At 39.5% G+C, this 23964-nt stretch overlaps 1 long non-coding RNA gene across 1 annotated transcript in view; it reads left to right on the top strand.

Moving 5' to 3' along the window:
- Positions 1–23964, top strand: part of LOC310894248 — a 42145-nt gene that overhangs the window by 4337 nt on the left and 13844 nt on the right. The window contains exons 3-5 of the long non-coding RNA XR_014579713.1: positions 4615–4706; positions 6682–6821; positions 21470–21548. This is a non-coding gene — a long non-coding RNA (uncharacterized lncRNA). The remainder of the gene's footprint in view (positions 1–4614; positions 4707–6681; positions 6822–21469; positions 21549–23964) is intronic.

The raw sequence follows: 23964 nt of genomic DNA, 5'->3' as shown, positions 1-23964 counted from the left end.
TTTGTTTTTCATATGGATTCTCTTTCCTTTGTTCATATTTTAAATCAGTGAAGCTACCCTTCGAGCTAACCCTTATAATAAAAATGCAGCTACTGTGTGGCTTTTAACAACTCATTTAACCCATCTGTGTCTCAGTATCCATGTTGCCAGCCCAGGGAAACTAACATTTATGTAATGAAGTTGATCGCAGGGCTTAATTAGATATTTTTTGTAGGGATAAAGTAAACATTTCAGAAGGGCTGAGTTAAGTGGTAGTATTCTCTTACGGTAGTCTAACACCACCAATTTGCAATATGTTACAACAGCAGTGTTGCAGAATACTGTATAAGAGAATTTTTCTTTCAGAAACTACTTCTGAATTAGCCTAAGCGCTCCAGTTTCCAAATACTAGTCGCAATCTGAGATGATTAAAATAAATGGAGGTAGGAATGTGTCAAGGCAATTACAAATGAAAAGACTGAAATCTCTGGAGCTGGAAGGGCAAAAATCCATCTGTGTGTAAATATATATCCATATATCAGGCTCAGCTTTAAATGCCGAGGAAGATAAAATTAGACTTTTCTTTTTTTCTACAGAAAAAAATTCACACATCTAGCTGTAAAGTTTTAAGGCAATACAATTCAGGTCGGTATTAGGAAAATGCATTTATAACTGATTCTCCCCTCTTGAGCAAGAAGAAAGACTATTACAATTTTATTTTGCTAATTATTATTTAGTGTTATTTAATTATCCAGCTGGGCAAAGTCGACACGGGTCATTCATTCCCAAGGTGGGCAGCCCTTGAGTCAAGGCAGTTCTTAGTGGTGTTTTTTTACGGCATGGGCAGAGTTCTTGTTATAGCCTGTAATAGGGATGGATTAGCAGCAAATAATCTTCAAAACTTCCGAGTCTAAAGCTGCATCGCCTTTTACTCTAGTCTAGAAACAAGCGAGAGTGTTCAAATAACATTTGCTGGTGAGATTCTTCTTCGGTCTTGCACCAAAGTGCCGTTTTTAAGGCTCAGACGGCTGCCTGCACGGCCATTTTGCAAACACGTTTGCGTGTCATCTGACAGGGTGAGCTGTTAAACTCTGCAAAGCTTCTGTCACAAATAAAACTATTTATGAGCGTACACATTTGCAAAGATCAGGCCCTGTGAACATGAGCTCCACATCAAGCTTCTTATGGATTGTTTTCCCAAAACACTTTAGGCTTAGGATCTCTATTAATATAAATCTGCTTTAAACAGGAGATAGTCATTTTTTAACACAGACATCCTCTAATATTTTCATGATGTGGCTCATACCTTAATAGATAGCAGTTGCGATGCAGATCTAGCCATGCAGCCCACAGTTGCAAAACATATTTGCGGTAAAGAGAACCCTTGCCGACATGGAAAATTAATATTAAGAAAATTAATATAAGGAAAATCTCTAATGGGTTTTTGTCTGTGTCTAACACAATTTAGCAGTTAGCAGAAGGAAGAAATTTAGTACCAGGTGAGTAGCCAGCTCTTCAGAAACCATGCCTGGTTGACCACGTTTGAAGACCTGCTGTTTTGACCTACTGCATCGGGAGGAATATCTGCTTTGTAAACTATAGCACGAAGCGTCTCATGCAGGATCCAGCCTGACAATCTCAGCTGTCTGAACCTTGCTCACAAAAAAAAAAAAAAGTCCCTTGGCTTGAAAGATTTTTGTGTCGATGCCCTTTCTACCAGTGGCAGTGTTTTCTAAGAAGTTATAGGCAGGCAGGAGAGCAGATTCCTACTCCGACCCACCTACAAGTGACAGAGAGGAAAGAAATGTTATCTTTATATTCACAATGGCATCTGTCAAGTCCTCTGGAAAAGCAGAAGTAGCAGTTATTCCAATAAGAATGGCTGTTCCTCTTATTCATTGTGTTTTTAAGAAGTGTACTGTTGTAGCAAAGGGTGTTACGTAGCAGCTCAACACAACACGGCAGGAAACCCCGGGTGGGAGAAAACCTTCTCTGCCCCAGCCCCTTGCTGCTCCCACCACATCGCAGAAGTGTCCTCCTGGCAGATAATGCTGCATTGGCTATTGGCTTCTGTTAAATGGGTTAGCAGTTAGCTGCTTTTTGTCAGTACACTGTGTTTCTCTTGAATCATGCATGGAGAAAATCTGGTGTATTTTTCCCCTTTTTGCCCGCAGGAAGGTGTGTACTACCCCTCTTCATTTCCTGGGGACTGTGGATATTTCATGTGGTGGAGGCACGAGGTATCTGAGATGACAGGACAGACATCAAGGAGGCAGAGAATTCTTGGAAGAAATTCCCCCTCCTTTTTTTTTTTTTATTCTTTATTTAGACAGCTTGAAATAGTGGTTTTGTTTTGTTTAGCTCCTACCTAAATTCCTTGAAAACAATACTTAGAGAGAGGGAGGGCTTTCTTGGTAAACACTGTGTATTGTCTGCTTCTTTTCAAGGACAGGGCAGACTCCAAACAAGCCTCCTGAGTCCTCCCGAAGAGACATCAATTACAAGAGGAATGGTAGTATTTGATTAATAAGAAACATTTTTGTGTGTGTGCAAATAAAAATAACAGCATATCCGATTCCTTTCTCTTTCTTTCTTCATCTACACCAGATCGCTTTTAGCATTGGTCCCAATCCTGCAGCTGCTGCTTTTAAGCAGGTCTCACTGACACCAAGGGTGGTTGCTGACCCTTTCTGGGTACAGAATCAGGCCCCGTCTTTCCAAATCCTTCCACTTCACCCTTTCATTCCTACAGCCCAAAGGAAGTGAAAAAATGAAAGTCAATTGTTTTCTGAACTTGTTTAAAATAAAACTGAAACAGATGCCAGAAGTCCCCTGAAAGTGAAAGATAATTATTATTTTCTATTGCATTGACATCATCTTTTTTTGACAAAACCTCTACTATTCATCTCTTCATTACTGGATGTGCATGTAAACACAGAGGATAAGGCTTATTTTATCATGCATTACAAGAAGGAGCAGTATCAGGGAATTTATCATCATCCTGGAAATCCCAATCCAGAAATTTTGATAAGAATAAGGATGTTTCAGGGTTTGGCTAGCTAGTTTTATCTCTGTCAGAAATAATCTCTTCTGCGTAACTAATTCAGGGAATCTTTAGAACAGATATATTGGCAAGGTGTTAATATATATCATTGTCTCAAATATTGGCATTAGTTTGATCGTATTGTTCAAAACCAACAGACTTGTAAAAACATAAATACTGGTGTCCATTGTGTGCTCTGCATGCCCATCTCAAATGTTTACATCCCCAAATATTTAAGATAACATCATTTTGCAATATGTAGATGATTAGTTCATAACCAGTTCATATTTAAAAAAGAAACCAAGTAGTATTTTTGTCTTGGAAAACTGATACCATTAAAATCAACTTTTGTTGTCTATGTATTTTTATATAGAGTAAGTAATACATAGATATTTGGACATTGCCTCCCCCGATATATATGTTGTTTAGTGACTGAAACAGTTACATTCATCATCAATAACAGCAAAACACGAACTCAATCCAACTGCATTACAGTGTTCTGTCACATAAATGCAGTAAAGAAATGTTAATATTGTATATAATTATACTCACCATACCACTGAAGTTCTCTTTCTAGCTTTTAAACTCTCTACTGATCTCCCCTAGAAATCTATTCTACTTTATCTTGCTTAAGCTGTTTCTTCTACTTCAGAGAATTGCTGCTCGTATTCTCATAAAACATTCGGCAGACCCATAAAGATAAAAATGTGCACAACGAATAGATGGCAAAAGTTTATATAAAACATTATATACTGAAGAGAAGAGAATCCATTTCCCTTTTGCTACCTCTACCCGTATATTTTAACATTAATCAAATGATTACTCTTTCATAACTACTAGCCGCAAACCACTCATATTCATTTTCTTCTCATTTAAAATAATATTTAAAAAAAATCCTTAATCATCATTATATCAAAATAATATGCTGATAAACATCTTAAAAAGCTGATAAAATAGCACATTTGAACTTTTAGTCCTGTAATGAATCTGAAAACAAAAACACATCAAAAGGGAAGAAAAGCTAAAAATTCAATTAATCTTAGTCAGAAGTTCAAGCAATGAGAATATTGAAGAAACTTCATAATACCTAATACTCCCTGAAAATGTTTAAAATCCACATGTGAATATAAAATAGCCTCTTGCTTTACTTCTTTGACACAGAATTGTCAGTGGAATAAAAAGTTCAGTAACTCCTACAGGTAGTAGAGTGTGATTTGCTCTGATTTCAGCTTAAGTTATCTATTTATCTATTTCTGCCCTTTGTCTCTTTCAGAAAGCAGAGAGGATTTGTTCGTTCATGGTTTTTAAAAACACTGTCTTATTTTCATTAAGCTAAGCCCACTGCTGATGTAATTCTTGCATTACAAAGGTCTTAATTTAAACCATGACATAAATGCTTTTCATCAGTTGATTTTTTGTTCTTTGTGCCAAATTTCTTGCATTTTTAAAATAAAGAATATGGTGTATAATAACTGCTGCGGGACAGGCTGCTTTATTCTTCAATATGAAAGACAAATGGGGTGTGACATGCATACGTTTCAACATGCAGCACTTACTTCTTTAGGACCTGACTTTTTCCACTGTTTTCTCAGTAGACTATTTGACTTCCTTTGAATCGGGCCTAACGATAACACTGGATTTGAAGCACGGTTCTCGGCGCTGATCGCACTGACGGGACCAAGAGGTGAAAAGTGCTTCTAATCTCTCCTCTCTCTCCCCTCCTCTGCTCTCTGCCTCCCTCTTACTCCTTCCCCCCTCCACTCAAGGATTTGGGGTCTGCAGATGATAATTTGCAGAGCGTTGTGGAAGAAGGGTGGGGATGCATTCCTAACACCCCAAATCCTGGTTTGCATTACACATTAGGGATTTCAAAGCACACCAAGATTTAATCATAATCAGAAAGTAGGGAAATCATTTCTACAACATTCAGCAGCTTGATTCTTCTTTTTTTTTTTTTCTTTTTGCTTTGTATCACTGTAACTAGTAGAGCAAAATTGTATCGTCATCGTCATACTATCATTGCAATGATTGATGAGCTATGTTAATGCATCCTGGAAAACTGCATAAATTGCTTAGTTTGGGTAATATTTCGAGCTTAGGAGCTTGGTTAATTTTCAGACGGAGACAAAAGACACCAGCTGTTTTTCTACTTAAATGTGAAAGTGCAGGAGAAATTTTTCTTGATTAACATTGCTAGAAACGAAGCAAGATTACAATGGGATGCATGCAAATATTTCATTTAAGCTGAAGTTTCTGTGTGATCTATCTGTAGTATGCTAACACCAAACCGCAGCATTATTTCACTGATCTCTGCAAGATAACGTTATCAGATACATAACAGATTTAGAAAATCTCACATGCATTTTTAGAAACAATAAAATCTTCTCATTTACTCTACATCTTCTGCATTTTAGTAGACACTGACCTGGTTTTACACTCTGTCCTTAAACAAACACTCTGAAAAATTGCCAAAGAGTGGATAAAGTGACAGATTGATCTTTGGACTGTCAACTTTCTTGTATTATGTAAGACATTTAATTCAATGGAAAAAGTTTCTTTCTCTTTTTTTTTTTCTTTTTAATTCAGATTAAGTATCTGTAATGAATTCATTTTTACTTGATGTAAATTAACTTAAATAGCTATGCTTTATTTCTTGAATGTTTGGCATCTCAATAAAATTGAAGCTGGGGAAATACATATTTTTCTATTAAATGCTCGGGACTACAACATCTAGCCTATTTTTAAATTGCAGGCTGTATCTGTAACGTTGTTGATTATTTGGTTTGTTATTTTATCTTTTCTCTTTTATTCATATTATTTTATGTACAAAATTCTTTGATATGGACCAGAGAAGAACAAGAGGAAAGCAGGGCTGTTCTTTAAGGGCGTGTTCATCTTTACATTTTTTAAACCTTTTTTGATAGATTTATATCAAGGCTGAAGTAATTCATCCTGAGATGAAACTTGGCATCAAAACTTTTAAATACAAGCACATTTATTTTTCTTTTGATTTTTTTTTTTAAGAAAATTTAAAAATCAGTCGGCATGTTCTTAGAGGCGAAGGTTTAAGTCCTGATCCATTTGAAGTCCATGGGAGTTTTGCCATTGACTTCAGTGGAGCCAGGACTTCCTTCAAATGACAGAAAACAATTACACTTAGTATTTTCAGATGGAAAATTTGTGCTTGTATAAATGAAAGTTGTCTCTTTTTTTATTTTTTTTGGGGGGGACAGTGGGGGGAGTGGTTATATATTGTATAATCTGTAGCGTGAACTCATCCCTGGATATCTTTTTGTTAAGTGACTATCTTTTTTTCATTAAGATAAGTAACAGTTCAACATATGTGGTTACTTAAGAAATTCCTAAAGATCTTTAGTGGAGTCTTTTGGGATAAGATGTGAAATCAGCCGTTGTCATTCATGACAAAGATCCCACATAATTTTTCCTAGGAGTTAGGCATGCCAACTTGAGTGGATAAGTCTGGGTGATTATATTCTGCCCAGGCACTCTCCATCTGAAGTTTTGATCTGAGGTGGGAGTTTTGCCTTTCCTGCCCTCAGCTGCTAACCAGTATTACTTTGTATTCAACACATTTAGTACCCTGCACCTCTAGCCAGGCCAGGAGAGATGCATGTTAATTAAATTGCATTACTTCACAGAAGGACTGGGTTATCATTGGCAAACTGCTGCTAGCTTTAATCAAAGGACTAAACTCGACTCCCAGAGAAGTTATTTGGGATGAGGCATGCAGCCGGCACCTGCAGGATGAGACCCAAGAACCAGCCGCTCTCCCTCCCAGGTAAAGCTTTTCAAAGGAGATGAATTGTAAAGCAAACCTGGAATTTCTAGCTCCAGTTGTGCCAATCTATTTGTGGTACTAAAGCTATCAGAAGCAAATTGTGCAATTTCTATACGAGGAACAGGTGGTTCAATCAAGCCCAGTACAAATTCCCTGCCTCAGACCATCCGACCGTTGATGCTTCCTTCCCCATGGGTTTAATTCCACCCATGGGAGCTCTGGGAAGAGTGAGGCTGCTGTAGAAACAGCTGCTCCTTTCCCATGTCTGCAGGGTGGGAGAGTGCCCGGGTCTGCCAGCTGGACCAGTATCACACAGGTATTTCAGGAGGTTAGAAACTGGACAAGATGTATTGTCATAATTTGCTCTGAGAGGTGAGCCAGCATTTAAGGTCTTGTGGGGTGTTTCCTTTGGATGGGAGATTGATGGTGCAATTCTGTTTATTTAAATAGAATAAACAGAGATTCTGCTTTCCCAAACCAGAGGGGGAACCGAGAGCGTCATGCCACTTCTTTGCTCAGCCTTTCCAAAGAGTTTTCTGCTTTCTGTTTTTCTGCAGCTCTGCTTTCTGGTTTTCTATCTGGGCTCTGGAATCAGCAGTTTATCAGCTTCATCCCAGCTGCTTTCTCTCTTAGGACAGAGATTTTTTAGGCCTTTCTCTCTATTGCCTGTGCACCTTGCAACTTTTACATCTCTCCAGGAGTGTGGGCCATGCAGCCCCACAGCCTGGCAGACCTGAACTTCCAGACATCTCTCTGCTCCCCCAAAATGCTTCGAACCTCAACAAACTGGGTCAGAAACATCATGTTACTGTCATGCCCTCCCATCCTGGGCATGGCTACACCATTACTGCCTGTGGTGTGTGTACCCAGCAGCCCGCCCTTCCCAAATGCTCCTCAGAAAATTGAGCGACAAGTGTCAGCGAACTGTCTGAATAAACAGCTAGTTCTGCTAGATTAACGTACACCATGGCCTTCTGTGTCCAGGTCTATATCCTAGAGTGTTTGTGATGAACAGACACTATCACAAAGTTTCAGAACAAGCTGACAGTAAGCACCGAGAAGAGGCTGAGCAACGTCGGACTCAGCCGAAGTCAGCAATTGCTCTGTGACAAACAAAGAAACAGAGCCAAGATAGTGAAACATTCAGCTTTTATTCCTTCCTCCATGAATCACGTCCCCTCTCATCAAAAAACTTTCTGAAAATGGAGTCCCAGTACCTCGTGGCTGCTCTCTGTGTGCAAATGTACCATCACAGTGGGTAGCTGCCTCCACACATACACTTTCATCATTATATTCCTTTTATCTTTCTTCTGGGAATAGCTATATTGCTTGTTAATACTATCAATAGCTTGCGCAGTTAGCATGCAGTTATGCTCCTATAAAATCTAATCATAATTATAGTATTATATATTTGAATTTGTATAAGCGTTACCAAACACCATTATTTGCTGTCTAGACAAAGCATTTTCTGAGATTTTAGAACTTTTTTTTTTTTTTTTTTTTTACATCAGCATATTGTACAAATCCTAAAACAGCAGCTAGATGTTGCAGCGACTGCCAGGCAGCCCTATGGGAATAGGATGTTGCCTTGTCCCATTGTCTTTTGTGTTGTAACATTAATAGTACCTGGTCTTTCATTGTCATATTTCTTCCACACCTATCTCTGCAGAGAGCTATCTTCCCACCTTCTGTCTCCACTTTAATGATACATTGTGTTTTTTATGACCAAATACATCTGGTTGACGTATTTGCAGTTTCTGTTAAATATATAAGGTGTTTCATAGTGTGATGAGAACTTGTAATTCCAATTTGTACACACAATTAACATGCTACTGCATTATTCGCTTATATTTAAAATAATGTAGCCTCTTTAGTTTGTTATTCAGAGTAACCACTGGCCTCTCTATGTCCATCCTTCTCTCCATCCAGCATTCTGAGGCAGCAAGAAGTAGTAAAGGTGGGGCTTCAGACATCAAAGATACTCATACGTCTCGGAACTAAGCACTGTGCTAAACTGCCTTTAATGCTTCTGTGGGAAAGTGTCTCCGTATGTCATCCCATGTATTTTCTTTGCTATTTAAAGTAGTGCTTAATAGCACACTAAGCTGGTGGAAAACTATTTGCTTCCTTGCGTTAGTTCTACTCTGGCTTAACACAGGGCTGGGTGAGCACGAGCGCCGGGGCACGGGAGCTGGGGTGGGAGGAGGAGGAATGGGGCACCCTGCAGGCAGTGAACTCACAGCTCTGGGAAGTGGTTATCAGCCCAGCTTAGGGGAGCCAAGCCTTCACCCGGCTGGGAGGTGCTGAGGCTGGGACATAGCTGGACTCTCACTCCATGGCAATGGCACAAACTCCCTATGAGTAAGTGAGGTCTGCTTCTGGGAAGTATTTCCAGACCTCTCTCATCCTTGAGTCTCACTCCTTTCAGACTGTCCTTCCAACTTCATGCCTCCACTCTCCTCTCCCCCACAATTAGAGCCTCCTCTTGCAGTCTTGTCCTCTTGTTTCTTGTCTTCTCTCTGCCTTCTACTGCTTCTCCCAGCTTTGCAATCACTCTTGTAACATGTTCTTTGGAAACTCTTTCTTATCCTCCCCTACAGATTTTCAGTGGGGTGTTTCGGGTTTGACTCTGACCTCCTTCCCCAGTTTCTCTACACTGCACCTCTGGACCACCTCATCAGAAACATGATGTAGAAGTCATTATCGTGCTAACAGCTCACAGACCTATTGCACATCTCCTGCCTCTTCCTCACGCCTTTTACTTTCATTGTCCACTTTCAAACAAAACAAAACAAAACAAAACAAAACAAACAATCAAACAAAAAGAGACATGTTTTCCTGTTCCTTAAATCTGGGCAGCCATACAGCCAGGAATGCAGAACTCACAAGACCAGAAGGACAGTCACTCGTTCTCCTTTCATCCAGCTTTTCCTCTGAACTTTTAAAGTCAACTTCCTCTGCAATCTCTATTTTTTTAAATTTTGGGGTAATTGTCATTCTCCCCCCACCTCCCATTTATATCTAGAGATCATGCAAGATCTTTTTACTTCTAACAGCTATTATTTCTTTTCCTTTCTAGAAAACAGTGACGCACCTTTAGAGAGGCAGCGTCCAAAGGATTAAAGGATTCCCTCACGGTCAAATGGTCAGCCCTCTGACACATGGTCAAAGGGTCATCCCTTTGACACCATTTAGGCTACTGTGCTTTCTTGGCTCTTGCCCTACTCCTGCAAGACACCCTTAGCAGGAGATCTGGTTGAGAGGTGGTCCTCCAGAAAGAACGTAAGACTGGTAAGACCATCTTTCAATGCACAGTCTAGTTATCATTATATTAACAATTTTGTCTATTTATCCATGTTATGGCAGTGGTCAGGAGCACTACTCTTGCACTAAGACTGCTATTCAATGATAGAGTGTTAGAGTAATGAAAGTTTTTGTAGCCAAGCTCTTCAGTTTATCCCCAGATCTCTCCTGTATGCTCTCTTCTCTGTCTGCCTACAATACGTGGCCAAGGGGAGTGAGACTGTTTGCAGGAATGCACTTGGTGAGTCCCTGCCTGGGCGTTGCAGTGTTATGTGATTTACCCTAGCTGCTGCACTCAACCCCACATGCACGTTTTTATCGCGGTATCCCAGGAGTAAAAGTTAGAAGCTTTCAAAGAGTGTTTTTATGGGAATGAAGGTGATTTTTCAAAGGTGACTTTTAAATAGAAGATAGAAAATTTCAAGGCTTCTACTAGTGTTTATCTGTAATATATCATTGATATGGATGCTAAATTATCAAATGGAAATGAACATGATGTTCAATCCTAAGGGGCACATGTGGCTAGCAGTTACAGATACTCTGATGGTTTTGTTTTGCTTTGTTTTTGTTTGCTTTGTTTTGCTTTTGTTGCTTTGTTTTGTTTTGTTTGTTGGTTTGTTTGTTTTTCAATTGCAATATTTTCCAAAGACTTGCACTTATGGAAAAGTATTTTTGTCCATATAGAAACCGAGTGCTTTCTATCTGTTATCCAAAGGATCTCATATCACTGAAGTCTGAAAAGTTAGCTCTCACAATTCCTCATGAGACAGGCTGGTATTGTGATATAAGAATTGTTTTGTATTTGGGAAGATTGAAGAAGAAGGGATTTGACCAGGCTAATTCTGTACATTCAAGTCTAGAAAAATGATCGTCCATAAATTAAAAATGTTCAGAGAAATCAAATTCTACTTTCACTTTGTTGGAAGTGCAACTTTCTCTCTAGCCAAAGAGATGAGACCTTTGGTTCCTTTACAGTCAGTTTTCTGATTTCAAAATTTCAAGTGCGAGAGAAAGAGTATCTCTGATTCCTCTATCGAGGGACCTTTTTTCTGCGTTGATCTGAGCAGGGCTGCACCAGTACGCGTGTGGATAGTACTTGACTTGACCCTTGTGTTCGTGCTTATGTTATTGCCCCTGTTCACTGAGTGGAAACTTGCTGGATTTTTTCCATTAGGAGGAGAAATTGATGATAGGAGTCAGGAATGTCTTCGGTTTATTTACAAAGCATGTACTCAGAATCTTGTTTCTCTGAACACAGCAGAAACAAACAACAGGCACTTTTCTTACTCAGAGTTTCCAAGCTTGCTTCTGGTGTGGAGTGTGTTCCCCGCAGAGCCGTGCCGCTCTGATTTGGGCCCCTCGCAGGATGGCTTCTCTGACTGCTGTTACTTACGGACAGGCACACACAGACAGACACACACGACACCCAACCAGTCACCTTCCCAGCCTCCGCATGTCCCAGCTGACTCTCGTCCAGTGTAGCCTGCATCCATATGGGCTTTGCTATGATTTGGGTGGCATTGGGATCTTTCATTGTCTCCGGGCTCCTGTGCATGAAGGGACTAAGCGGCTCTTTTCATTCAGCTTGAAGGACGCACACCTGCATTAGCTTTGCTGAAGTATGTGGCTGTAGATTAAAAAAATGCACTGCCGTGCAAATTCCATATAGACACAACCTGCATCCGCACACAGACTCCTAGCCTTTGGAACAGCTGAGCAACTTGTAGTATAGCAGAATTACTAAATTTACTAAATTACTGTAACAATTTAGTAATTTGTTACAGAGATGTCTAAATAATATACTATTCTCAGTTCCCTTATTGTAGGCAAACTTTCACATCAGCTTTACAACACCACAGCTTATCTCAAATCTGTGGCAGGAACTTTTGTCAGAGGAAAATCAATAAATGACGGCAAAAGATTTTGACAGTTAAGTATCATTTCTGAATGCTTGCAACAGGACAATGTTCTCGTATTTCAAACAAGTGCTAATTTTTACAGTGTTGAGTAAGTCCTTTCTTAGCTCTCCTAATCACGTTCTAATAAGAAGGTACAGCATATAATGTCAAAAAGGGATATTTCTCCCAGAGAAAAAATTTCCGCCATATTTCAAACTAAAAAAGGTGGAGAATAAGGGTAGACACACTTATACCACATTGTGTAATTCAGCTCACTGTCTTAAAACTCTTTTCCACATCAAGTAATATTTGCTTGTGCAAAGAATATTGCAATAGTTTGTGCTGCAAGTGGAGCTGAAAGCAGCCTCTTGTTGGAACACACCGTGCAAAAACTGGAGAGCTGCTGGCAGCAGAGTGTCCTCACAGAGCTGTATCTTTGTGTGGTTTCCATACCTTCTTCACAGGACACACTGCTGAAGTGCACAAAGATTCACTTTTTCTCTGACCTCTGTAATTCCCTGATCTCTGCAATTTAAGTGTTTTCATATGGGAAAATGATCTGATCAGTTCCATTTTAGGTACACAGACACTTCTTTAAAACAATTCAAAGAGCATTAATAAGGTGCGATAAGCATTATATTTATCATATTTACATCAAATAACAGAATAGCTAGTAGTTTATGAAGCTGATTCTTTGAACCCGGTATAGGCCGATAAGAAAGAGATGTTTTCAGTGATTCATTTCATATGTTTATTGGATGCACACATTGCTTGTATTTGTCAATAACATTGAAAGCTAGGACTAGATAGGGAAAAATAAACATTTTTAAACATGAACAGACTGCATTAGTAGCAGTGGAATGCATCTAGTTAACTAAAGACATTGTCCTCAGGCACTAAAGAGATCATAATTACAGTTGCAACTCCACCTTCTGGCTTATTTTGCTCTGAGGAGTCCAAGAGTTTGGATTCTTTATTTTGAATAAATGTGGATACTTCCTTCAGGGTCTGAAAAAGGAAAAATTGACAGCTACATTCCAAAGAAAGCTTAGCTGGATGGAAAATGACTGCTTGCAATACTGATGTGCTCTTTGTTTAGTGGCGCAAATCAGTATCATCTCTTTAAAAGTGTGTAACTAGAATAAATATTGGATATGAGACCAAAGAGTTCTTTTTATTTCATGAGTTAAAGATTTCCATATGAAAATAAGTGAATATGTGTGAAATGTTTTTTTGAAAAACCATCAGCAAATTTGTGGGAAAAAATACAGTGGAAAGCTCTTCTAGCTAGTGGTGTTTGGGCTGCTTCAAAGAAACACCGTGGGAGCAGTAACATAAATGAATCAGATGTAGATGGAGAGTGAAAAAGCAGCTACATCCTTGACTAGTTTTTCTCAGTGATATCAAAAAGCCTCAATTTTTCCACAGTTCTCTCCTTATTTGTCAAGCTAGGGTACCGCCACAGACAGTCTTCTGTACTAAAGATGGTATTTTTAGCTTTTAATATTTCTCTTTGCCACACCTATCTGTAGCAATTAATTTTCAGTTTAGTCTCAGTGGCTTCAGAATGACATCCAAACTCATATGCACTCGGGCAGAAGGATTTGAATCACGTAGCTTTTTTTCCCCAAATAACACTGATTTGGTTATAAACACTTTCTGCGTCCTTAGAAATCAATAGGGACTGCTACTCAGACATGGGATTTAATGGAAAAAAAGTTATAATCTTGTATAAAGACAAACACCAGCAGTGCAGCAGTGATAAATGAAGCTGCTCAGGCTCCCTGGCATGTAGATTCTGTGGAGTACATTTACTGAAACAGTTTCCATATCATGTTTGGCCTCATGAATGTTCAGTGATAGAGGCCAAATCCTGTCCTCAATCAAAACTCTGCAATTCCCTTCAACTACGTTGCAGCTTTCATCTGTTTTCTTGCATCAGATTCCTTCACGGGAGTTCAGCCTTGCCAAGCATCTTGAAGTTGTATTACGAAGAATGTTTCAAGCACAAATCTCTCAGCCTCATCACTGAAGGGCCTTTGCCCAAGTGCAGAAAGGCTTGTTTCACCCTAAATCCAAGGAAAAACTGGCAGTTTTGCACCATTTCAGGCTGTGATCTTGGCCTTTAAAGTTGTAGCATAAACAGAGGTGTTAAAGCGAAGTAGGGTTTGGACTTTGGGAGAGGAATCAGCCTTGGTAGGAATCTGTGAGACATTTCCAGGTGAAAAGAGCAGCCTCCACTGTGTCCCAGACCAGCCTGTCTGCAGGGCTTGGGAAAGACAGCTTCTTAATTTTCTCTACTACAACCCACATTTGGAAGCTGAAATCATAGCTGTGCCTTGGGATGATCACCATTTCCCCCCCACCTCCCCGGGGTGTCTACCCTTTCTTCCTTCCTTCTGAGCAGAAATGAATGGGGAGCAGTGAAGCTTTTGTTAGTCTTGGCTCGGGGCTCGGCTGGGGCACTGATGGGCTAACCAAAGTGTCAGGGCCTCCCCAGAGGAGAAATGACAAATGGAAAAAAAAAAAAAAACAAAACAAAACACATGAGGAGCAAAGGCAAAAAAGGGCAGGAGCACAAGGGTTGAGGGCTCACAGGCAGATCAGGAAAGCATCAGGGGGCCCCACTGAGTGGGGGACCCTTGAAAATGTCCACTAAGCTTCAAGTACCAGGTCACCCCTCAGTCCTTCACATTTCCTTGACTACACCTGGGCAAAAAGCCTTCCCTGCCATCGTCATCCGTGTCCCCTTTACTCACTTTGGCAATCTGCAAGTGCCTGAAGGATGTCTCCCCTCCTCCTGTGCTGCTGCCCAGTTTGCTCCAGTGAGGGCTGCTTTCTTCTCCCTGGTAGCCAGCCCCAGGGCAGCCTGCGTCTGAAAACGGCCCTGACTGAAAGTGAGGGAGGAGAGAAGATGTGCTTTTGCAGTGCTGCCATGTTATAAATCCTAGCGTAGACCAGCCAATGCAGGGACAATGCCCTGCTGGCACTGGGAGACTGACAGGGGGCATGGATTGGCTTTTGGGGTGCTCAAGCATGTCCCTAGCTGAATGCTCTTCTGGGAGAGGCTTCAGGCTGGACATGGGAATAGGGGGAGGAGGAAACAGGGGAAGCTGAGGAGAAAAAGCAGCGGATGGCCAGCAGCAACAAGGAGATGAGAAAGGAGCTGTCTCCCTACTGAAATTGGGACCACTCATTTGAAAAGGGAACATCTGAGAAATAATTTTAAAGTATTGAAATAATTTTAAAATACTGCCTTAAAACTGCTCTGACTAGCAGACATCAGTCAGGGGAAATCTGTCTTTAAATTCCAGTCACTGGAACTGTATTTCTATTGTGTTTAAACCAATTCAGTCAACCCCACTTAATTTCCATTGTTGAGGGAATCTAAACGAGGCAGAGAAGAAGGAAAGAAAGAAAAAAAAATGTCTACTGGAAAGATATGCTGAGAAAGAAATGAAAATTTTGAGAGGAGGAAAAAAATGGAGAAGAATTGAAGTGTAGAAAATGTAGCCAATTTTTTTTTTTTTTTGTATTCTTTTCACTATGGAGAGATTGTCATTAGACTATCATAACTATCCACCTGTAGAGTAACTATAACACACATAGTGGACATAACAACCTCACCTTCTTACGTTTCTTTGCGTCACCTCCATGGGGAAAATGCCAGAAGAGAAATTTATCTGACACGTTGTCATATCTCTTTGTGTTTTAAACCTGTCCAAAATGAAAAAGTGAAGCAGTTTGTTTGACTTGCAGAAGGGGTTTTGGCTTACTCCCCATGAAAATATGATTATAAATTCCTCCTGCATTTACTGTTGGCATATTATAAACAATTGAGTCCACTGATTACTGGGTTACATAAGAATTCTTGTGTTATTTGAGACTTAATACATCAGACGCTGTATAAAAGTGACATACCTATTTTTTAACTTCTAAAATCCAAACTAAAAAGAACTTTTTCAGTTCTGTGGGATTTTTATTGCTGCTTGGGGGAGGAGGAAAGAAAACTGTGGGAGTTATTGCCTCATAGTCCCAAGCTGATGCTTTCAGTGCAATTTTTACCCATTTGCAGCTGGGCTGTGAGTATTCCTCCTCAGTAACAGCGATGTCTACATCCAGATATTCAAAAATGTCAGTGTCCTTATTTAAACCTCTGGGGTTCAGCCTCTGTATTTGATTCAAGATTTTGAAAGTCTTGGCATCTATCCTGATGCTTCTTGAATTGTAGGGCATGAAAAAAACTGCATTTTGACCATCCCATTTTACCTGAGTTGTGGCATGCCACATTATCTGTCACAGATGGGAAAAACACATGTGAATGAATGTAATCCATTTATTGGTTTATGGGCACAAAGTCCTCAAGGGAGTGTTCCAAATCCAGAATGATGGATTTGGTATTTCAGTGAGTTAGCAGAAAGATATAACTTCCTATTCAGTGTATGTCCAGCAGTTTTTGTTAAACTCGTCAGCGGTGAAGAACAATCACATATAAAAGTATTCTTATCAGATATTTTTGATGAATAATTGATTTAAAAAAAAAAACACTACAATTTTCTGAGATCTTCAAAATGCATTTGTAATAGAGATTATCTGTTCAGGGATGACACGGCTGAAGAACACATTTTCAGAAAAGAATGCTATCCCATAGTACAGAATAAGTACTTCTGTGTATCCTATTGCATTCTATGCATGTTCTATAGTATTTGTCCTGTTTTGTTGCATTCTTGCAAACTATGTATTTTTTACTATTACTGACAGATCAGGGCAAACCTGAATCCTAGATATTTGGTAAGTGGGAGTGGGTGTTGTATATTTGATTTTTTCCTGCAAGTTGCTCATAGGTTACAGCTGTCCTTAAATAAAAAGATATGAACAGATACTAACAACAAAATGCACTCACGCTGTCTCTTAAGTGTGCTTCAGTTTGATCATGGAAGGAACACTGTTATTAGTAAAAGGTATAATCTGAGTGAACTAGAAGTCTTCATTCTTTCAGTCTGGTTTGTCAATTGTGGAACAATTTTTGTCTGACATAGGGACATTTTCCTAATCAGATTGCTGTGGAGACTACCACGTTCTTCTGCTGGAGTCATTGAGCATCCAGCAGTGTTTGGATATCTCCAGGTCACACAGGGTTCCCAACATATTCTAAATCCGCAAGGTGTTTAGAATGGATCATAGATCCCATTTGATAAAACGTGCAAGTAAGGCATAATGTGTAACTTATTAAACTGATAGCTCAGGAATTGATTACTCATTGGCAAGAAGCTCATACAGCAAAGTAAGAACATAGTGAAGAAAAACGGTATTAAATGGAATTCTACAGGCAGGCTGTGTGGTCCCCAACATTAAAAGAAGAAGCAGGAAGTCCTGTGCTCCACTCTTAATTCCACTATCAGCTATTTAATAGCATTGTTTGTTCATATCATCACAATTTGTCCAACAGTATCACTGTAAAGCTTTAAATATGGGACCCCAGCTGAGTAATTTCATCTCCAGGGTTCAGTTTCTCTATCTCATTGTCATATTTAAGAACCATATTGTTAGGATGACTTGGCAATGTTTGCTGAGCACTTTAATGAAATGAAGCAATGTATGAAGGTATAAGGAGGGTTGTTATTTCAGAAAAACTTCATTATTTTTCAAAAGCAAACAATTTTGGCAAGATAATAAAGGGAAGAAAGAAAGAGGGAGTGTAGGACTGAAGACAGTATGCTCATTTCCTTCTTACCAAACAGTAAGCTCTTTAGGAACACTATATTCTTTCATTCTCATTGTTCCATCACCCAGCCTCTTGCACTCAAGAGCAGTCATTTCATATCTGTATTTACACTTCTTAAGCCATACTCTGTGCTCATGCTTTTCAGCACTTTATACATTTATTTAAGGATCAACTTGGAGCACTTATTCCTCTTATTAGGAAAACACATTACATTCACACATCACAGCCAACTTTGCAGCCCAACTGCAAAGCTATTATAAATCATAAGATATCACTGACACCCCCCTTTCATCTTCTCAGAGATGCAATGCTCTTTTCAGGTTTTTTGCTTTCACTCAGGTTGCTTTGCTACTTCCTCCTGGGGATTGAAATAAATAGTCTTTCATTTCCTTTCTCAGCCAATAGCTTTCTTCCTCCTGATAGTGTAACAGCATGACTGCTAGTTGTTGGTGAATACAGGTCAATCCATGCATCTTTGGCAATCAAAAGCAATATTGTGAATACAACCCCATTACCAAAAGGTATTGCCCATATCAAAACCATTACTCTAATTTGCTTGTGCTCAAATTATTATGTTACAGCTGCCAGTAATATATTTACTTCACATTTTCCTTTCTAAATACCAGTTTGGGGATGAAAGCAAGGAAGTACATCTCAAGATGTGACATTTTCGTGTTGTGAAGAACTGGATAAAATGTTGACTTTGCTTTTAGTAGTTTTATGCTGAATTCAAGTAGTATAAACTAGGTAAATACCCAGTGAGAAGAATAAGTAACTCAGAGGAATTACACAGAGGAATTCAGAGAGGAATAAGTTAAAAGAAAGGGTCGTAACACAGAATAGACAACATCAAGAATAGAAGAAAGCTGTTTAGAGGAGATCACAGTGGGAGAGTGTTGTAGTCAGCCAGAAGAGGGAAAAGATTTGGAAGATGAGGTAGCAGAGATGCAGTCAGGACTATTAAAAATTAAGAAAACCCAAAGAAGATATTATCAGCTTTGAGCCATGCTGGTAGTTCTGTAGCATACTTAAACTTCATCCACAAGTTGCTGCTTGTCAGCTCATTAAGTCAATCCACTTGCTTTTTTATTGCTGATGATAAGCATGTAAATGTTTGGGGTGATATTATGTGACATCTCCATCATGTAAAATATGACTTAGCTCTGAGGAGATTAGTGAGACTCTACAGCTCTTTTGAAATTTCTTTTCTGGTGACCATGAGAACAAAACTTTAATTTCTAAAAATATGCTAATTTCTCATGAACATTAAAAAAAAAAAAAGCAATAAACAATCTGATCTGGACAGTTCACGTAAATTTAACTAGAATGAACAAGTGGCTAGCACGACACAACAAGCTACACAGTATTCTGACAAATTTCTTTGCATTTTCTGCTTAAAGTCACTGTGAAGTCCATTGCTTGTTTTAGTTATCTGATTTTTGGAAATTGTGCGTTAGCTAAGAAGTCTGATGTGTTCTGTGAAGCTGGTCACAAGATACTGACCTGACTGTGCATTAAAAACACGCTGGAGATAAGCTGTTTGTCCGACGTTCTTCCTACCAATACAAGGTCCAACACTGTGAATTTAATTTAGCCAATCTATCTGGAGTTGGAATTTAAGTTGGTTTTAAAAGCCACTTTCTGAAAAGTTTCATTTCCTAATTTATAAAGGGGAAATGGGTTCTTTTTGGATTAGAAAACATTATCTTCCTCAGGCTTTGCAGGATTATGTCTCCACCGCGTGAACCTAGTATCCACACAGGATTGTGTAATGGTAAAAGTATTTGGCTGGAACAGCCAGCTTTATGATTGACTGGTGATATTCTACTGAAGAAGATCTAAGTGAAGATAACATTTTCAAAAGAAAAATATTGCTGGCACTTGACTACCTGTTCTGTACAGCATTTATTCGCACTTGTCAACTAACCAAAATAAAACCTTTAATGCTGCCAATTTGTGACCTTCTTTGCTGTAAAATATTCTGTTACTAAATCAGCACTTCTCTGCTGTCTGTGTTTGTCTTAAACCTTTTTGTGAAACAGTATCTACCTCCTTAGAGCCATTTACTGCTCTCGCTGTGTACGCACCGAGAGTTCTGTGCAAAGATCAAGGGGACATTAGGTGTAGTTACATCCAGGTGATAGTGATGTAGGGTTTACTTTAGGGTTGCTCATTTATAAGGATACATTTTGTGTGTTCTTACTGAAGGACAACTCAGTGGTATTGGAGCCTGAACTCATTGTTCTCAGCATTTAAATGCTTTTTACACCGAATAGTTAGGATGAGCTGGGTAAATGTTTTGAGGTTTTTTAAGGTAATGAGTTAAAGACACGTGAAACTGCAGTTATGTTTTACCAGCTTAATACAGCCATAGCTGTAATGCCTGATTTATCCTGATGAAATAATGAGAAGATGTTAACATTTCTCAGAATAATCTGTGATGAATAGGAAGTGGTTTTGCCTATGGCTATATTGTGCTAGGGTCTGATTATATCAGAGTTCATAAATTAGAAAGTCAGAAGGGACCACTGTGATCATCTGGCTTGGCCTCTTTTATAATACAAGCCATGGGACTTCCCTGAATTAATTCCTGTTTGAACTGGAGCACAAAGTTTAGAGAAGCAGCCAATCTCAATTAAAATATTTCCAGTGATGAAGAGCCCACAGCAACACTTAGTGAATTGTTTCAAGGAACAACTATTCTTGCCCTTACATTTTTGTGCCTTATTTTTATTTTGCATTTGCCTCGATTCAGCTTCCAGCAATTAAATTTTGTTAAGCCTTTGTTTGCTGGACTAACGCTCATTTATCAAAATCATATCCCTGCCATAGATACTTACAGACTGTGATCATCTCATCTCTTAGCCTCCTCTTTCTTAAAATAACAGATTAAACTCTTTGAGTCCATTGCTGTAAAACATGTTTTCACATCCTGTAATGAGTCCCATGGCTCTTCTCCATAGTCTGAGTAATCTATCAGCATCCTTTATGGATGGTGCACATCAGGAATCGACTCTAGTCCATCACGAGTCTTACCAAAGCTAAATCGAGCAGTCACATCATCTTCCTCACTCTTCATAAGGGCTCCTGGCTGATCCCTTAGGATCCGTTTTGGCTGCAGTGCCCATGGAAAGGTTGCATTCAGCAAATTATTGACTCTTACCCCAAATTCATTTTCAGAATGAAATTTTCAGAATGAAAATGAATTTCAGAACTTTTTAATAGCACAAACTTTCCATCTTACAGGCTATATTTTAATTCCTGACTATGTAACTTACATACAAGAAAAACAGTCTGATTTCTTTTTTATTATTATTTTTGTTTGTTTGTTTTTGGTTGTTGCATTTTTGTTGTTGTTATTGTTTTCAAACAGGAGTCATCCTTATCTGTCTGTCTCTTTATTATTTACCATTTCTCTATGCAAATTTTTAACTCTCATGTAAGTTTAACTAGCAGTGACTTAAAGTTATCTGCCAGTATTGGATGGCCAGTACAAACCCCAGTTACTAGGTTTAGTGATGACAGCAATAACAGCAATGAAATGAAAATGAAGATTTTTATTTTCAGCATTTAGTTGCGGGTAAAAAAACTATTGGGGGAACTGTCTTGGATTGCATGTAAAAGCAAAAAAGAGATATTCAGAGGTTAAGTACAATTTTTAAATGTTATGAGTAATATATAAGTAAAAAATGTATATAATAGATTTTCACTTCTTTATGTAGGACTCTACTATATCCAGACTGGACACAGCTGGACTTTGGTTCAGGAAGGAATTCCCCTGACTCTCTCATACACGTCCAGGTAGGTGGTTCTGTACAACAGCTTTAGTGCTTAGTGCAGGATAAGAGTGACTTCACATGCTCCAGTGCAGAGCAAACCAGCTGCAGGAGAGAAGGGAAGACAGAAATCAGTGGCTCCACTCAGCCACACACCAGCAGCAGAACTTGCTCCCCACCTGTCCATGGTGCAGCAGAGCTGGGCCAGGAGGAGGGATGTCCTCTGGCATCTCCTCCCTGGGCACCACCGGTCCCAGAAGATTGTAAGGAGCACATGTGGAGGCAAGGGGGTGCCCGGAGGTGGATTTCTGTAAGTGCACAAGGCAATGAGAGCCTGGATCATTCAGTTTTCAAGCAAGGGTGGAGAGAGAGTCTAGACAATTCAATAGCCTGGCAGTGTTCCTTCAGCCTTGCATGGTGTCTGCTCTGACCAAGCACCTCGTCAGTCATTCTGGAGTAGAAGTAAGCATCCTCACACCACTTCAGACAGTGTCATCAACAATTTGTGACTTGCATGGGTACCTATGTAAACAAGTCACTCATCCCTGGCAGATTAGTGAAGCTTTTGCTGAATCTTGTTCCTGTGCACAGTCACTGTTGTTGTATGAGCTATTTAGATTAAAGGTGGCATAGCTATTGCTCCAGCTGCTGTCATTGTATTTATTGCAGCAGCATAGATGGGCCTTCACAGATATTACTGGTATCAGCCAACAGTTTTTTATGGTAAATTATTCCATGCTAATGCTCCCATAGCAAATATATGTATATTGATGTTCCATTTACTGCATTTCTTTGACGTACCAAAATTAAGTGCAATAGCATGGCCAACTTATGTGCATAGCAGTGTTACACGCCTTTGAAGTCTTAACGTCTCTAGCATCATACATATTTTAACACTTTTAACATCATCTCTCTCTATTTTTCTTCCCTTAACTGTGTGTGGGATCTAAGGTATTTTCCTCAGGGCTTGGCGAGTTGTTGCTCCACACTGTGCTGTAGCACAGGGTCCTGGATATTCCCCGTAGGAGTTTAATGAGTGTTTATCTCCTAATAGTGCCAAGAGGCTGTCTCGCACTCAGTCCTTCCGGTGGCTGTAGTTTCTCAATGTAGTGCTGATGCAAATGTCCTGATGTTGTAATAATAATGTCTCAGAGAAATACATGATTGCCCACTGCTGTGTTATATCAACAGGAATTTACTTTTTCAATGCCCAGAGTTTTTTCAAGATCACAGTTTGTCCTGGGGAGGTACCCAATTACAACACAGCTGAGGCTATGGATGCAGAAGTATGCAGACAGCATTGTGTGCAGCCTCAGGATGCTGTTCAGGGTCTTGGTACACTTATTCCTTTATTCAGGAATGGCTGACTACATATTTTATTTGTTTTTTTGCAGAGATACAGCCTCATGCTCTGTTCAGGTGATTGCAGCTGCCCACGTTAACACACCCCTAGGTTAGGTTAATGCCTCGCACTTGAGAGAGTCTCAACTCACAACACGCAGCACAAAAGCAAAGTCATGTGAGCAAAATTTACAGTCAGCTGTGACAGCACGTTAACTTTGCGTTTGCAAAAGATGTGTGAATGTTTAGTGTGTAAGCAACTTCCAGCTCAAAATTGTAACTTCTGGTGCATTTGCTCCCAAGATCCATTCCTGTGGTGCTCCGAGGCCCACTAGGGATGCTGCAGTCTTTCAGTCTCTTGTGCTGCTTGGACCACATTTCCCCACATGCCTCACATCTGCTCACCAGGTTCCTGGATATCCTTGATGTAGTTTGGCCAGTATGCTCTGTGTCTGCCTCTCCAGATACAGACTTCTATTCCAAAATGCCTCTGCCTTACTCTCAAAAGTTTCTATTTTTGTTCATCCAGCTGCCCTTACATACACTACCCCCTCTGCCCAACTCATCCACGTAGCTCCAGTATTCTTGAGAGGCAAGCAAAGATTTTCTCTGATGCGTGTCTACTCTATCAGAAAGCTGGACATAAGCAGTTGCAAATCTTTGTCTTGAAAAGTTTGTTTTCAGGTATTTTCCAAATCTCTGCCTTGAAACCAGCCATATAAGAATAAAAAAAAAGGGATTATTGTCACTTCATTCATACATTGGTCAGAGGCTTACTTTTTTTTTTTTTTTTTAAACTCCAATTAGAAATAGCATATAGCTGGATTTTCTCTCTGTCAGAGTGCTTCTTGACCATTTTTTGTATTTTCGTGCTACAGCACAGCTCTGGCTAAAATTCCACGTATACAGAATCAGTCTAATTTTGCAGTGTCAGAGGTTTGTGTTGAAAGTTGTTTATGACTTTCTGTCCTTAAACTTACACCATGTCACAAGATACTCTTCCCAGTGCGTGTTTTTATCCAGTTGGTAAGGGTGACCTTGACAGAAAAGGATGTTTCTGTCATCGGTGCAATGTCTCAATCCTGTTTTAGTGGCATATT

This window comes from Anser anser (genome assembly GCF_964211835.1).
Source record: "Anser anser genome assembly, chromosome: 2".
In the NCBI taxonomy this organism is placed as follows: domain Eukaryota; kingdom Metazoa; phylum Chordata; class Aves; order Anseriformes; family Anatidae; genus Anser; species Anser anser.
The sequence above is the reverse complement of the archived record's forward strand: the minus strand, read 5'-3'. Positions and strand labels throughout refer to the sequence as shown.